The sequence below is a fragment of the Dasypus novemcinctus genome, chromosome 2 (assembly GCF_030445035.2).
Source record: "Dasypus novemcinctus isolate mDasNov1 chromosome 2, mDasNov1.1.hap2, whole genome shotgun sequence".
Taxonomy (NCBI): domain Eukaryota; kingdom Metazoa; phylum Chordata; class Mammalia; order Cingulata; family Dasypodidae; genus Dasypus; species Dasypus novemcinctus.
Window position 1 is genome coordinate 5,116,707 of NC_080674.1, and position 16,302 is coordinate 5,133,008.

Consider the following 16,302-nt stretch of genomic DNA (forward strand, 5'->3'; position numbering starts at 1 on the left):
CTGGGAATTATATTTGTGAGGGTCCTCTAGGGAAACAGAATCAATGGGAGATTTCTGTAAATAGCATGAGATTTCATAAGATTCTCACACGACGGTGGGGACGCACAAGTCCCGGTTCCGCAGGCAGGCTGCACCTGGGGCTCCAATGAAAGTCCAGTGAAGATCTCTGATGAGTCTCTGGGAGACACTGGCTGTCCAAAGACAAGCTAGGAAATTCTCCCTGAATGCTGAAATCACTTCCCCTTTTAAGGCATTCAAATGACTTGATAAAACATCCCTCACTGCTGACGTCACTCTCCCTGGTTGATGTAGATGTAATCAACCATCTATGCAGTAAACTCACTGATGGCTAGAGCCCATAAATGCCCTTGGATTACAGTTAGCCCAGTGCTTGCTTGACCAAACAACTGGGCACAATTACCTGGCCGAGTTGACACAGTAGCCTAACCATCCCAGGAATTAAAATCCACCACCCTAGTTCCCATCAGGAAGCAATCTATTGAAAACCTATGTGGCTACAATGACACTAATCACACCATAAACAACAGACACTAGACAATATGTGATTGACTAAATTATGGCTCATTCATTCAATGACATCTATGAAGCCATAAAAAAGAAAGTTATACAAAGATGATAATTATCTAGTGTTTAGGCATATTACAAAATGGTAGGTTCTGATAATATCATTTTGTAGTATATTTTGATATAGAAAACAGCTGAATGGATAAACAACAAATAACCATGTTAATTGCTTTGTGTTGAAAATTGGAGTCATTTTAGTTTGCTTTACTGTTTTTATTTTCTAGCCTCTCTGCAATGCATAGAAATTTTCTATGCAATGAAGAAAAAATTAATGCAAATTATGAGATAGCTAAGAATACACAAGCCATTTCTTCTTTGACTGTAAGTACCCACAGAAACTGGAGCCCTCGCAGGCTGTGAGCCTGACAGACCAAGAACAGTTGAATGACACTCTGTCAGGCTGGCCCCAGCACAAGATGTTGGGACATGGGGACACATCAGCCTGGAGAAGGCCGGTGGAAGGCAGGTGGGCTGCAGAGGGAGCCACTTGTACTCGAGTTCTACCTTGACACCCAGAAGTCTGGTGTGTCAGAGTGGGACACGGGCCGTTTCAGTTTTACCTTCCTTACCCTTGGCTATTGTGACAGTAAAACCAGACAGACGCGAGGCAGCCATAGCCTAAAATACAACGCATTACACGAAGATTTCCTTTTAGCTTCTGGTTGCTCTTCTGGGTTCGTTTTCTCTTGCTGCATAACAAACTCCCGCCAACTTAGCAGCCTAAAGCAAGCCACATTTGCCATCCCGGTTTCTACGAAGCCCTGGCACGGGTCAGCTGGGCCCTGCACTCACGGTCTCACGGGGCAGAAGTCAAGGTGTTGCCTGACATGTTCTACCTGAAGGCTCCAAGAGCCGCTCCCGAAGCCCTCAGCTCTTTGGCAGGAATTACTTCCTCGTGGTTGCAAGACTGAGGCCCCTGTGGCCTCAGTCAGCCAAGGACGACTCTCGGGTCCCTGCCACACGGCCCCCTTCTTGGGGAGGTCAACCCACCGATGCTCCCCTTTTGGCTAACGCAGAGTCCACTGATTAGGAATGTAATCCGGGCACGGTGTCCCAGCACGGCGCAGGCTCCGCCTGCACCTGGCGGGAGGGGATTGCACAGCGTGCACGCGCCATCCAGAGTATTAGAAGTCACACCACGTCTGAGTTAACCTGAAGCAGCCAGGTGGTGCTGGGTGCACGCTAAGCCCCTGCATCTGGCTTGCGGAGCCTCCAGCGGGAAAGATGGCTTTACCCTGAAATGCAGACGGAACCTACACAAGTCTTCACTCTCCCAAAGGGCGCAGGCCGGGTTAAAGCGCGGGGCATCCCTGAGCAGGACGGCAGGGAAGGCTGGCGCGGGCCTCTCCAGCTCCCGGTAAGGGAGGCCCCTTGTGGTTTCCAATTAGGCTGTGCTTGCCGGCTTAATGGCCTGGTTCCAGCTGGCACCTGGACGAGAAAGTAAAAAAATTGGGTCGAACAAACGAGTGCAGAAGTAGAGGCTTCTGCTCATCTGTCCGTCCGTCCTGCAGACACCGTCCCTGCTTTCAGGGTGGGCCGGGGCCATGGTTCTCCAGCCTGGCTGTCCAGCAGGACCTCAGGGACCCTGCAGAAACCCAAGGCCACTTAGCTCGGAGCCCCTGGGGGCAGCCCGGCTTCCGGGCTTTCTGAGCGCTGCTCAGGTGATGGCGATGGGCAGGCAGGGCACAGAAGCACGAGGCTGAAGAATCCCATGGGAAACGGCGTCCACTGAGATGAAAATTAGAAGTCCAGCATATTTCTTTGAAAGGATGCTCAGCTCACTAGAGCAAGAAGTAGAGCAGGGCAGGGAGGGGAAATGCATTTTGGAAGAAATTGGGTTAGTGCAAATGGGGGTGGGGGTGGCTCGTTTCAGGACAGCTATGATTTGATGAAGTCGAGTGTTCCCGCCGGCTGGGTGCTGGGCGGGCCCACCTCCCGGGGCTTCCTGTCTCTAGGCGCAGCACCGCGGCCACACAATGTGTTCTTGGAGCTGCTGGGAACACACCCAGGTTGTGCACTGCGACTCACGTGTCGTTTTAGGTGAGAAAACCATAGTAAGGTTGTGCTAACAGAAAACTAAGCACCATCTCTTTTTTCCAGGAAATGTATGAAGGAAACAGTAGGGTATCTTGAATTTGCTTTAAAATAATCTGGGACAGGGGTGTGTGTGTCGGCAGGGGGAAGGCTGTGTGGACATGACAAGATTACCCCCGTATTACCTGGATCGTCAGGGCCTGTTGAAGAGGGGCAATGGGCGAGCATTCTTTTCCCCACTTTTGAAAGTCTGAAATTTTCCACAAAAACCATGAAATGAAACTAATCGATGCATCCAGACATAAGCCAGTAAGTGTATTGATTTAAAATTTACTGGCCAATTTAAAAAGGAAAAGCAGAATTGGAAGTGGGGCAGGGGCCCCCTTGTGTAAGGCTCGGAGGGCACTGTTTAATCCACACTGGAAGTCTGTGCCCTGCGGGGTCGCCTCCTGCTTTTGCAGGCAAACCGCTGGCTCCTCAGCTCCCGGACCTTTCTAGAAAGACCTAGCTGCGGGGAGCGCACCACCCATTGGGGACGGCCTGGCGTGACGCCGGCCTAGTGAGGCGGGCTCCCCAGGCCCCCTTCTGTGGTTTCCTGCTCAGGGGGCCACAGGGGCAGTCCCTCCCGAGAGCAGGCGGGGAAGAGGCCTGCCCCCCCACCCCGCCCTGGGTTCCCTGCCGGCTCAGCCTCCCCACCAGGGGTGCACGCGTCCCCCCCCAGAGGGCCCAGCCCTCGCAGCCCCCCCATCACCATGGCGGGAGACCACAGTCTGTGCTTGGGCGCCCTCGGCCGTCCTCGGGGGTTCCAGCCCGTCCTCAGGGGGTTCGGCCTGGCTTTGGGGCTCTGCCTGTGCAGGCTCCGCCCCTGCTGCCCCCCGGGGCCTCAGCTCCCTGCCACAGCCTCGCAGAGACCCCCGAAGTGGCCGGTGGCGGGAGCCAACTCCCTGGAGCAAGCCCCCGCCCCCGAGGCCCACACAGCTTTCAGGTCAGCACAGCCCGGGTGGGAGGACATGGGAGGGCACAGCCACGCTCCCCTGCACGGTGAGGGCCCCCCACCTTGGCGGAGCAGCCTCGCGCCCCGCCCATCGGAGCCCCAAGTTCTCCTCCCCTGTGACTTCCCTCACGCCCCACTTCTCTGCCCTGGACCTTCCGATAAGGGCTGTAAGGGCCTGTGTTAGTCAGCCAAAGGGGTGCTGATGCGAAATACCCGAATAAGGCCTTAAAGAGTCCAACTCAAGGTACCTAAGAGCTACTTTCTCACCCAGAGTCTGTTGCCACGTGTTGACGCAAGATGACGGGTGATGTCTGCGAGGGCTCAGGCTTCCTCTTCCTCTTAAGGCTCCATGGTCCCAGCTTCTTCTGATCTCAGCTGTAGGCTCGGGTAAGTCTCGCCTCTCTCCAGGGGCTCGCTTCTCTCTGGGCTCAGCTGTGCTGCTCTGCCCACAAGGCCAGCTGTGAACCATCAAGCGAATGGCCAAGCTGGGCTTACATCAAATGGAGATGTTTCTAGAATAGCCTCTTGACAGAACACCTGGGATAAAGGTTGGTCTTGACCCCCAGGCCAGCTGGATTTAAATATCTTTTTAGTATTTTCCCTGTTCCCTCTTGTAAAAATGGAAACTTTTCTTAATCATAGCAATAGCTCGTATTGGTGGAGGATCTCAGGGTTTCCAAAGTGATTTGCAGATGACTGCGCCAGGCAGGTGTTCTCCGGGCAGCTGTGTGAGGCACGGATTCCTCAGAAGTGGGGCCTGTGCCCTCCCGTGAAAGAGCCCGTTCTGAAGCAGCTGCACCCCAGAGCCCAGGAAGTATGTCCCCCCAGGACGTCCACGAGAGCGGCCCAGCCCTGCCACCCCACCTGGACACAGGGGAGGCTCTAAACCTTTGGGATGTCCCTAGTGACTGGGGTGGTCACTACTCATGGGGGCCCAGAACACACCCAGGAGTCCACTGCTTTGGGGGTTGGGGCTTTGAGGCAGGCTGGCCTCTGGGGAGGGCAGGGGCTGGAGGTCCAGTTCAGGAGACTTCCATCAAGCCTAACGACATCCAAGAAACACAGCGGACTTGGAGCTCAGGGCCACCTCCCTGTTGGTCACACGCGTCACCGTGTCGGGAGCGGGGCACATCCTGGCTCCATGGGGAGAGGACATGGGGCCCCAAGGCTGAGACCACCCAGGCCTCGTGCACCTCTCCTCTGGCTCCTTCTCCTTTTTGGCTACAGCAAAACTATAATTGTTAATCCAGCGCTTTCCTGAGAGTGGAGTCATTCACGCAAATGGTAGAACCAAAAGGGATAGTGGGAACCCCCGAATTTGTAGCCAGTTGGTCAGAAGTGCAGGTGGCCTGGGGTCCCCCAAACTTGGTGTCTGAGGTTAGGGCAGTTCTGTGCAGATGCCTCACCTGTGACCTGGGCCTAAACCCAACGTTACTGCAGAATTGCATCGTGGCTGCTGACCTTTCAGAGAGAGAGATAAAGAGAGAGACAGAGACAGAGACAGAGAGACAGACAGACAGAGACAGAGAGAGAGCAAATGATAAAAAGCAAACGCGAACTCGCGCTCCCCACGGCTGCACTGCAAGGTGGCGGGGGCAGGGAGGTTGGGGTAGGGAGACTTGGAAGTGCCGCCTGCCAGGGGAGAGCGTCCTCTTGGGGAGCGCGTCCTCTTGGGGAGTACGTCCTCTCAGGGAGTGTGTCCTCTTGGGGAGCGCACTGCTTTGACCTGAAGCAGCCCACACCCGTGGTGGAGCTCCTAACTGGACACGTTGAAATGACATTCACCCAGGAGGAAGGATGACGGGCAGGTCTGTCTTCTTGGCCCCGGCAGGTGCCACCCAACGGTCCACCAGCTCAGCGGCTCCTTCAGCATTTCTTCCTGATGGGCTGCATAAATCTCTGTTCTTCAAGTGCTCTTTCATCAACTTCACCACCCTGCGGTTCCCTCATCGCCGAGGTAAAGGAATCTCACACCTGCGGTCCGTGCGCATTGGAGGAATCCCTGTTTTAATTCCTGGAAGTTGTACTTGGACCCTATTCTAGCCTCCCAGCTGCTAGAACAAATGCCACACGATGGCTGGCTTAACCACAGCCGCCGGCCGGCTCAGGGGCTCAGGGGCCAGCAGCCGGCTCCTCTGGGCTGGCATCTTCAGCTGGTCGCCGTCTTGGGGTCCTTGGCTTTCCCGTCACACGGCGATGGCCCCAGCAGCATCTGCACCTCTCTCTCCCCAGGTCCTTTGACTTCTGGCCGCTTGCCGCGGATTCTCTTGCTCTCCCCATCTAAACTTTCTTCTGTTTTTTTCCCCCATTTTTTAATTGTCTTTTTTTTTAAAGATACATAGATCACAAAAAAAATGTTACATTAAAAAATATAAGAGGTTTCCACATACCCCACTCCCCACTCCCCCACTCCTCCCACATCAACAACGTCTTTCATCATCGTGGGACAGTCATTGCATCTGGTGAATACGTTTTGGAGCACTGCTGCACCGCATGGATTATAGTTTACATTGTAGTTTACACTCTCCCACATCCACCCAGTGGGCCATGGCAGGACATACAATGTCCAGCATCTGTCCCTACAATATCATTTAGGACAACTCCAAGTCCCAAAAATGCCCCCACATCACATCTCTTCTTCCCTCTCCATGCCCTCAGCAACTACCATGGCCACTTCCTCCACATTAATGCTACAGTTTCTTCCATCATTAGTCACAATAGTTCATAGCAGAATATCAGTAAGTCCACTCTAATCCATATTTTATTCCTCCATCCTGTGGACCCTGGGATGGTGATGTCCACTCCATCTCTATATCAAGAGGGGTCTTAGATTCCACATGAATGATGGATGCAATTCTCCTGCTTGCAGTTGTAGGCACTCTTGGTTCCCTGGTGTCGTGGTTGACTTTCTTCACCTCCTCGTTAGCTGACCTGGGTAAGTCCAACGAACTGAAGAGTAGGTGTTACAACTCTGCTGAGAGTCAGGGCCCAGCTGGGACATGGACAGTCCAGAGAGTCAGGTCTCCTGAGCATACACCAACCCCAGCACCTACCACAGGTTCAGTAAAAGTGACAAAAGGGGCATGTGTAGAGAGGTCACATCTTAGTCCAACTTCATCACATTCAGGAGCACAAATTCCAAAGTAGGGCCCACAGGCAAGGCACTGAGCTCCAGAGCCATCTGCCATGACCGTAGAACCTGTGGGTCTCTGTAGCCCTTGGGAGAACCAGTACCTGGGGTTGTATCTACTTAGGCTGTCTCTGGGATCCTGCTGAGACATGAAAAGGCTACAGTAATTCAGATTAAGTCCAACCTGAATTTGAGCTAAAACGCACCTAAAGCAAACTATGGACTCCAGCAGATAGTAATATATGAATAACTTTTCACTAATTTAAAAAAAAAAATTCTAAGTGACAGAAACCAGACACGAAGTACTGCATAGTGGACACAATTACATAGATTGTCAATATAAATAAATGTATAGTGATGGGATTAGATTAGTGGGTATGTATGGTGGAGGAAGGGTAGAGGGATTGGAAGGTGACTTCTAAGGGGTGGGGACATTTTCTTTGTGGAGTAAAGACAATGCTCTAATACTGACTGTGGTGACAAATGCACAATCTGGATTACACCAAAGGGGCTGACTGTACATATTGGACGTACAATAAAATTGCTTTAAAAAAAAGGTCCACCCTGCTGGAGTGGGGCCACCCCTTCCCTGGGGTGGCATCTTGAAGAGATCTTATTGGAAGGGGCCACGCCGCTGCGCCGTGGGCCGGGACTCGCGCACACCCGGCTGCCGGCGCCACCCCACCTGGAGGCCCCGGGCCTGCTCGTCCTGGCCGCGTGCGTCCTCCCTGCCCACCCAGCCCCGGTTCCGAGAGCGGCCCGCAGCCAGGGGCGCCTGCGCCGCCGCGCCCTCGACGGGCTACCCCGGCCTCATCCTCAGCGGCCGGCACGACTTCAGCAACGCTCTGCGGACTCGGGGCGACCGGCAGCAGAGGCCGGGCCTGGGGGCCGCAGGGGCTTCCCCTGGGGTGTCGCGCGTGCCTCCCGCGTCCCCCCAGCGACAGCGGGCGTCCGTGCCTCTACGCGCAGAGGAGCCGGGGACAATTCGAGGCGCGGAGATGAGGAACGGCCCTTCCAGCAGCTTTGAGGCGGAGGACGAGGACCCCACAAAGCAAGCGGCCCAGGGCAGACCGCCGGGCGGGGAGGGCAGGGGGACAGCGTGACCGGGGGGCAGGGGCCCCGGAGCCCTGTAAGGGGGGGGCCAGGGGCCCCCGGAGGCCCGCCTGGGGGAAGAGTCTATTTCACAATTCCTGGAGCAAAGCGACTTTTCCCCTGAAAACAAAGAGCCCAGCAGTATTCCAGAAAAGTACTGGTTTCTAGTAGCTCTTTTCTAGTAGATCTTGGCCATCGGGTATTTAAGTAGTTTCTTTCAAACTATTCCTGTTTAATCTCTCTTGACCCTTCGGCATTCTTTAAGGGCCAGGGGGGGTTCTTTTTCTCTCCGGTCACCCCCCGCTGGATTAAATTTGGGGGGTTCACAGCAACGTGAAAGATTATTTTCCCCTTCCCTGACCTCTCTCCCCCCAAGTGACCCCAAAAGCTCCGGAGAGTGGAAGACACATCGGTAATAACCGGAGGCCGTGGGCACAGCTGCAGGGGAGAAGTCCCCCGACAGCGCAAGTGCCCGGCGAGTGGCGAAGCAAACGGCGTGCGCCCCGCCCAGGCCGCGTGGGGGCACCCACTTCCTGGCACGGTCCACCGCAAGCAGCGACCCCAGCAGGCCCGCGAGAGCGGCAGGCGGCAGGTGCTGCAGCCACCGGACTGCAAGCACGAAGGAGCCAACAGCGTGGCGTGGGCATTATCTCGGGGAAGCTGGGGTTTGGTTTGGTTTGGTTTTGAAGAACGAGCAGGAAGCACCTTAACTCAAAACTAATAACATCAAGTGCTGACGGACATGTGGAGCTACTGGAACACGCATCTATTGCTGAGGGGACTGCAAAATGGAAAAGCTGCTTTGAAAAATGGTATGGCAGGTTCTTATCAAGTTCAACTTACATTTTTCATAAAAGACAGAACTTTCATTCTGGTAAAAAAATAAAATCGGGCTAGCAGCTGTGGCTCAATCAGTTGGGCTCCCGCCTACCACACGGGAGGCCTGGGTTTGCGTCCCGGGGCCTCCTTGTGAAGGCAAAGCTGGCCTGCGCCCGGGAAGAGCTGATGGCCCGTGCGCTGCCGAGGGCCAACTCAGGAAGGTGACGCAGCAGAGGGAGACAAACAGGTACAAAAAGAACACCCAGTGAATGGACACGGAGAAGAGACAGCAAAGAATGGAACAGGCCGCAAGGGGGGCAATAAATAGATAAATCTTTAAAAAATGAAAAATAAAATAAAATCATATGTTCACATAAAAAAAAAATCACAAGCGAAACCCGGGGGCTGCAGGGGGCGGTGCTGACTCACCCCCAGGGGGCGAGGGCGTTGGGGGTGCACGCCCCCCGATGGCAGGACCACAGGAAGGACCCGGCCACCCTCAGGAGCCCAAATCCCGGGCCCCGTCTCCACACCTCCAAGCAGCACGGGGGAGCGCAGGCTGAGGGCCGGGCAGGGGCGGGGGTCTCCCAGCGGGCAGGGGCAGTGGGGCAGGGAGCAGCCAGACGTGCTTTCACTCCCAGCAACGTCAGAGGGGCTGCGGGGCGCCCCCGGGCACCCTGAAGGGACAGGGATTGTCCGATGAACGTGCACTTGGGGCACCCATGTGCGGGACAAACGGTTTTTATCCCAGGGTGGTAGACTCACCCCATCTGGGGTGCACGGTCCCCAGAGGTGGGGTGTCCAGGTGGGGGCTGCCAGGGGTTCTGGCCCCCAGGCGCGCGGCCATGGCCACGAGGAAGCGCCCCCGCCTCTGCGGGCAGCCACGTGCCAGTTGCCGTCCCCCGTGACCTCGGGGGCAGAAGCTGGTCCAGCCAGGGCGCCACGTTCTCGCCTGTAAGTGGGGAGGGGGCCGCAGTGAGCACCAAGGCCCTGGGTCTCGGTGGACGCCGGCGTCATCTCAGGGGTCCCGGAGGCCCGTGGCTGGCACGTTCTAGCTCTGATTCATTTGACGCTGAGTTCCCGGCGGGACAGGCTGCTTCCGATCGCTCCACGCCCGCTGTCGTTGCCGCCGGCCCTCTGGGGAGCCGCTGCCCGCTGCCCACCACGCCGTCCAGCCGTGCGTCCCTGCACCGCGCGCCTGCCCCGTGGGCCCCGGCTGGTCCTCTGCACACGGGGAGGTCGGGGGAGCGCGTGCGGCTGTTAGGGACCCCTCGGCCCCCGTCTGAAGGCACAGGGGGTGGCAGGGCCAGTGCAGGGAGGCCCCCAGGTCACGCTGCCCTCTGTGGCACCTCGGGTACCGCGCCGGGCAGGTGGGGCTCAAGACCCTCTCCGTGTGTGCAAACACTTCCCGAAGCCCCGCCTGCTGGCAGGACGCACCTCCTCTTCGAGCGTTCATGCCTCTTTTCATTATTCATTCTCATTTCTAAACACTCTGCACCCTCCAAGCGAAAGCCCCCTCCCCGTCCCTCTGTCCCGGGGCCAGCTCTCATCTCCTCCACGTGCCCTTCCTGGAGAGCTCACTGGGTGACCTCGCGCAAGAGTCCGAGGTCTTGCCTGGAAGCTTCTAGAGTAGCAGCATGTATTCGTCCTTGGAAGGAAGGCAAAGGCCGGTGAACACCACAGCTCTCCTCCACCCAGCAGAGGACGGGCCCTGCCCCCCGGCCCAGGCCGCGCGTGTCGTGGCGGCCGTCGGCCATCGGGGCGGGGTTAGGGGCATCGCACCGTTGGGCTGTTGGAAGCAACGACTGCCCCACGTCTCCCACCCGGCTTGTCCTTTGATCTTTCCAGGTGGCCTGTCACCAGCCGGCAGGGCTCTCGGGCAGTGGCCACCCCAGCCTGCCCAGGGCAGCCCCTCCAGCTGGGGCCGCGCGGGGGCCAGACAGGAGTCCAGGGGGCCAGACGCCAGCCCCTCCGCCCGGCGGAGTGCGCCGCCCGGGGGTCCTGGCCCCACACACGGCACAGGCTCAGCCCGGGCACACGACGGCCCCCGGGATACCGCTGGCCAGCCAGGCCCCGGGCAGCTCCGCCGTGGACGAGCCGGGGGAGCGCCGAGGGCAGCCGAGGGGAGCCGGGGCGGCCTGGCGGGGGCCAGCAGCTCCATGTGGCCACCCAACTGCCCGGGGTTCGTCATGGGTGTGTTTGTTTTGTTTTTATTGTGGTGATGTGTAGGTAACATAAAACTGGCCATTTTCACCTTTTAGATGTACAATTCAGTGGCGTTATTTATGCATATCATGTGCTGCCGACACCACCATCCGTCACCAAAACTTTTCATCACCCCAAAGAGAAACTGGGGGAACACTGTGCCCAGTGAGCAGAGCCCCCTGCCCACCCCCAGGGCACCTGAAAGCTACTTTCCGTCTAGGAGCTTGCTTCTTCTAGCTACTCCGCCCGGGGAACCACTCATTGCGCTTCTACGGCAGGCTCACTTCACTCTACAGAATGCCGTCGGGCACTGCAGCATGTATCAGGACTTTATTCTTTTTCAAGGCTGAGTAATGTTCCACCTGTCATGAATGTGAATCTGTATCACGTTCCGCTGAGCTCCTGCTCTACCAGCGCACACTTGGGTTCTTTCCACCATGGCTGGTGTGACTTAAGCTGCTATGAACACTGGTGTACAACTGTCTGCTCAAGTCCCAGCTCCCAATTCTTTAGGGTCTATACCTAAGAGTGGGATGGCTGGGTCATGTGGTAATTTCATGTTTACCTTTCTGAGGAACTGCCCATTTCCCACAGAAGCTGCACGATTTCACATCTCACCAGCAATGCACAAGGGTTCCAGCATCTCCACTTTTGCCAACACTTCATTTTGTAAAGACAGCCACTACAGTGAGTGACAAGTGCCACCTCGCGGTGGTTTTCGAGAGGTTGAAGATATGTCTTCTTAACCCATGCCATCGCCTTCAGCTAAGGCTCAGCTGAAGGAAGAATGAGCTGTTCCAACATGGCTGGAAAAGCATGCTGGCTTGAGAAATGCTCTGTGTCGCCACAGGGCACCTTCCTAAAGAAATTTCTTTTTTTTTTTTTTAAAGATTTATTTATTTATTTCTCTCCCCTTCCCCCCTCCCGCCCCGGTTGTCTATTCTCTGTGTCTATTTGCTGTGGGTTCTTCTTTGTCCGCTTCTGTTGTTGTCAGCGGCACGGGAAGTGTGTGCGGCGCCATTCCTGGGCAGGCTGCACTTTCTTTCGCCCTGGGCAGCTCTCCTTACGGGGCACACTCCTTGCGCGTGGGGCTCCCCTGCACGGGGGACACCCCTGTGTGGCACGGCACTCCTTGTGCGCATCAGCACTGCGCATGGGCCAGCTCCACACGGGTCAAGGAGGCCCGGGGTTTGAACCGCAGACCTCCCATGTGGTAGGCGGATGCCCTAACCCCTGGGCCAAGTCTGCTTCCCCCTTAAGGAATTTCACAGGTCATTCTGACCCCATGAAATGTTTGGCCATATAAGTTAACTTTATTTTTAAGCGTTCTGTGTTTTTAAACACGTACATGTATATGGAACAAAAAGTATTACTAGGAAACAATGTGTTCCCTTCCCATGACAGTCCACCCAGATGCATGTACTGTTACAGGTTCTATGAATCTTCAGTTATTCCAGAAGATGCAAATGGTGGCAGGCTCTATGCAGCACTCTATACCTCCATTTTTACCCTGACTGAATATAGATACAAGTCAGTAAAATAGAGCTGCCTTCTCCGTCTTAACAACTGCATAGCATTATCCCATTTTATGGAGATAACCTATTTAATCAATTCCTTATTAAAAGGTTGTTTCCAATCTTTCGCTTTTGTAGTGCCACAGCGACTAATCAATCTTGTACATATGCACTTTCACACTTAACGAAATATTTGTTGGCTAAGGTCTTAGAAATATAATTTCTATGTCAAAAGGCATGGGCATTTTCAACTTGACAGGTATTGTCAACTTGCCATCTCTAGAGGTTTAGTCAATGTATAGCCCTATCAGCAATATATGCTGGTGTCACACAAAAAATACAGTATCTTGATTTAAATTTGCATTCTCTTATGGGCTTTGGCATGTTTTCAGGTTTATTAGCCATTACTATTTGTCTTTTACCTAACACATTTCTTTGCTTGTTGATCATTTTCCTTTTGATTACAAGGCACTCTTTATTTATGAAGGCCCTTTCTTCACTTTCATGCCTTTCAATTTGTCTTGATTATTTCATGTGTGTGTTTTTTCCCCGTACAGATTTTTATATGGCTGTATTCATCTTTTCTTTCATGATTCTGGGATCTGTGCCATATTTTAAAAGGCCTTGCCCATTCCAAGAGGACCCCTTTTCCTCTCATATGAGAAGCAACTCTACTGCAGTTAACTGCGTGGTTCAGACCTTCTCACCTGGAGGGGACCTCGGAGATGGACAGGTCAGGGCCCTGAGTCTAGCAGTGAGGGCCTGAGACCCCGGGAGTGACTGTCATTGCCTGAGGCCATAAGGCCAGCTGGCCATTCGGCCCCAGACCCACCCCCAGCCACGCCTGGTCTCTATCCCTCTATCATCTTCCCAATTCAGTTTCTAGTTTTATTTCAATTAATTGACAAATAATGCAACATCTTAGATTGTGGACTTTGGCAGAACTTAGAGATCCGGATAAACTCCAGAAGAGAAATGTTTTCCTGCCCACCCCTGTTCAGAAGAATAGAAACCCACGTTCTTTCAGAAGCCTGTCCTGAGGCTTGTGCATAGATGGGTAACATTTCAGGCTCGAGAGCTGGGGCGCGAGAGGGCCACACGGTGCCCGGCGCCAGGCAGCCCTGCCTGGGAGCCGGCAGAAGACGGGAGACAAGCGCGTGTGGACACACCATGGGCCTGGCCAGCCACGTGTGCGAGGAGCGGGGCGCGCTGAGGCTCGTGTGCTCGCTCAGCCCACGGGCCGGCCGGCTGGCCTTGGCCCAGGGAAGCCCCAGCAGGGCTGGAGGGCGCTGCACCACGTGCCCTGCGCCCCTCACCTGCAGTGCGGGTCACTGCCCATCATGTGGCGACCTCCCTTCCTGCTGCCCCCGCACCAAGGAACAGGGCTCCCACGCTCGGGCCTGTGGTCTCAGATATATAACATGGGGGGCCGGGGCTCAAAGGGGCAGAGCCCCCTACCCCCGGGAGGGGAGAGCCGAGCTGCCCACCCCAGCCCCCCGTGGGAACCAGCTCAGGGACGTTCGCGCAGAAGGAAACTCCCTAATGCTTCTCCTTGGCCTTCCCCTGCTCCAAGGTGGACGTGGGGCGGCGGGAGGGACCGGGGTGTTCCCTGGTGTGGGGGGAGGGGTCCCTGGGTCCTGACGCAAGCACAGGTGGGGGTCGCATGTGCTGGCCTCCTGCTCGCCCGCTGCAGGCCCGCGCGGCCAGTCCTCTCCACCGGCGCCCAGGCTTTCCCACCCATTCCCCACGAGCGGAGCCCACCTCCCAGGAGCTGCCCAGGTAAGCAGGACTCGCGCCCACACATCAGAGCCCACCCGCCCGGCACACACCCCGCCCGCGCCCCGGGGTCCGCCTGAGGAAGCTGCGCCGGGCCGCGCCCACCGCGCCCAGCCCCCCTGCACGACTCTGGGCGCCCCTGCCTGGGAGCCAGGGGCGTGGCGCAGGCGGCGAGCGTCTCACCCATGGGTGAGGTTATCACCCTTTCTTTTTTATTTTTTAAAATTTTTTTAGTATTTTTTATATTTTTTACACTTTTTAAAGTTAACAGATCACTAAGAACGTTACATTAAAAAAACAAAAACAAAAACATGAGTTTCCCATATACCCCGCTCCCCACCCCATCATTTTTGTAAACCGTATTTTTTTTGAAGATATATACATCACACACAAAAAATGTTACATTAAAAAACATAACAAGTTCCCGTATACCCCCACCCCCCACCCCACTCCTCCCACACCCACAGCCTCCCCCATCATGTGGCACCCTCATCGCCCTCGGTGAACACATTTTGGAGCCCTGCTGCACCACGTAGATAATAGTTTACCCTGTAGTTCACACTCTCCCCCACTACATTCAGTGGGTTATGGCAGGACATATGAAGTCCAGCATCTGACCCTGCAACATCACTCAGGACAACTCCAAGCCCCACACGTGAGCAGTTACCAGAGTCGTCTGTTACTGGCCTTTTCCAAAGGACAAGCCTTTGGGAATAAGTCCCTGATCACCCTGCCGCGTAAGCGTTGTGGTTCATTACTTGGTGTTTACTGAACTCGGTAACTGATAGGAAACCCCTATGTTCTACTTTGTCAATTTCCAGTACATGCTATTGTTAAAATTTCTTCATTTAATTGTGGATTTGTCCATTTTCCCCTATTTGGTAATGTTGTTTGCTTTTATCCATGTTTTACTGTACAGTGTTCAAGGTTAAAGGCAGTTTTAGATTCCCGTCCTTGGCAGATTATTCTATAAATAAAAAATATATAAAGTACCCCTGTTGAACGGGAGGAAGAGATGAGATGTGGAGGCGTTTTCGGGACGTGGAGTTGTCCTGGATAGTGCTTCACGGACAATTACGGGACACTGTAGATCCCCCCAGGGCCCACTGGATGGAACGTGAGAGAGTCTGGGCTATGATGTGGACCATTGACTATGGGGTGCAGTGATGCTCAGAGATGAACTTACCAGGTGCAATGGATGTATCACGATGATGGGAGAGAGTGTTGCTGTGGGGGGAGTGGGGGGTGGGGGCGGTGGGGTTGAATGGGACCTCATTTTTTTTTTAATGTAATTTTAAAAAATAATAATAAATAAATATTTAAAAAAAAAAAAAAAGAATGCAAGCGGACACAAGAACACACAGCAAATGGACACAGAGAGCAGACACGGGGGGGGGGGATGGGGAGCAAAATAAATAAAATAAATCTTTGAAAAAAAAAAAAAAAGTACCCCTGTTTTTCATATAATGCATCTTGCCACGAATTGTATTTTATTCAATGTTAATATTGGCTCACACAGGGCGGCGGACTTGGCCCAGCGGTTAGGGCGTCCGTCTACCACATAGGTAGGTCTGCAGTTCAAACCCCGGGCCTCCTTGACCCGTGTGGAGCTGGCCCATGCACAGTGCTGATGCGCGCAAGGAGTGCCCTGCCATGCAGGGGTGTCTCCCGCGTAGGGGAGCCCCACGCGCAAGGAGTGCGCCCCGTAAGGAGAGCCGCCCAGCATGAAAGAAAGTGCAGCCTGCCCAGGAATGGCGTCACACACGGAGAAATGACACAAGATGACGCAACAAAAAGAACACAGATTCCCACGCCGCTGACAATAACAGGAGCGGACAAAGACGACGCAGCAAATAGACACAGAGAACAGACAACCGGGGTGGTGGGAGGAAAGGGAAAGAAATAAATAAAAATAAATAAATCTTTAAAAAAAAAAATGTTGGCTAAAATTCGAGAAGACCCTTTGGGGGCACCATCCACGTATCCGTGTTTAAGAAAAACACCCAAACTGCCTCAGCACTCAGTCTTAGACACACACCATCATCATCGACCATCTTATCAAAGAAAGGGACCTCTGAAAGTTTCCTGCCCCCGTGTAGTGTGCTTCTTCCCTATTTTTAATAATGACCTTTTGAAAATACTTTAAATGTCGT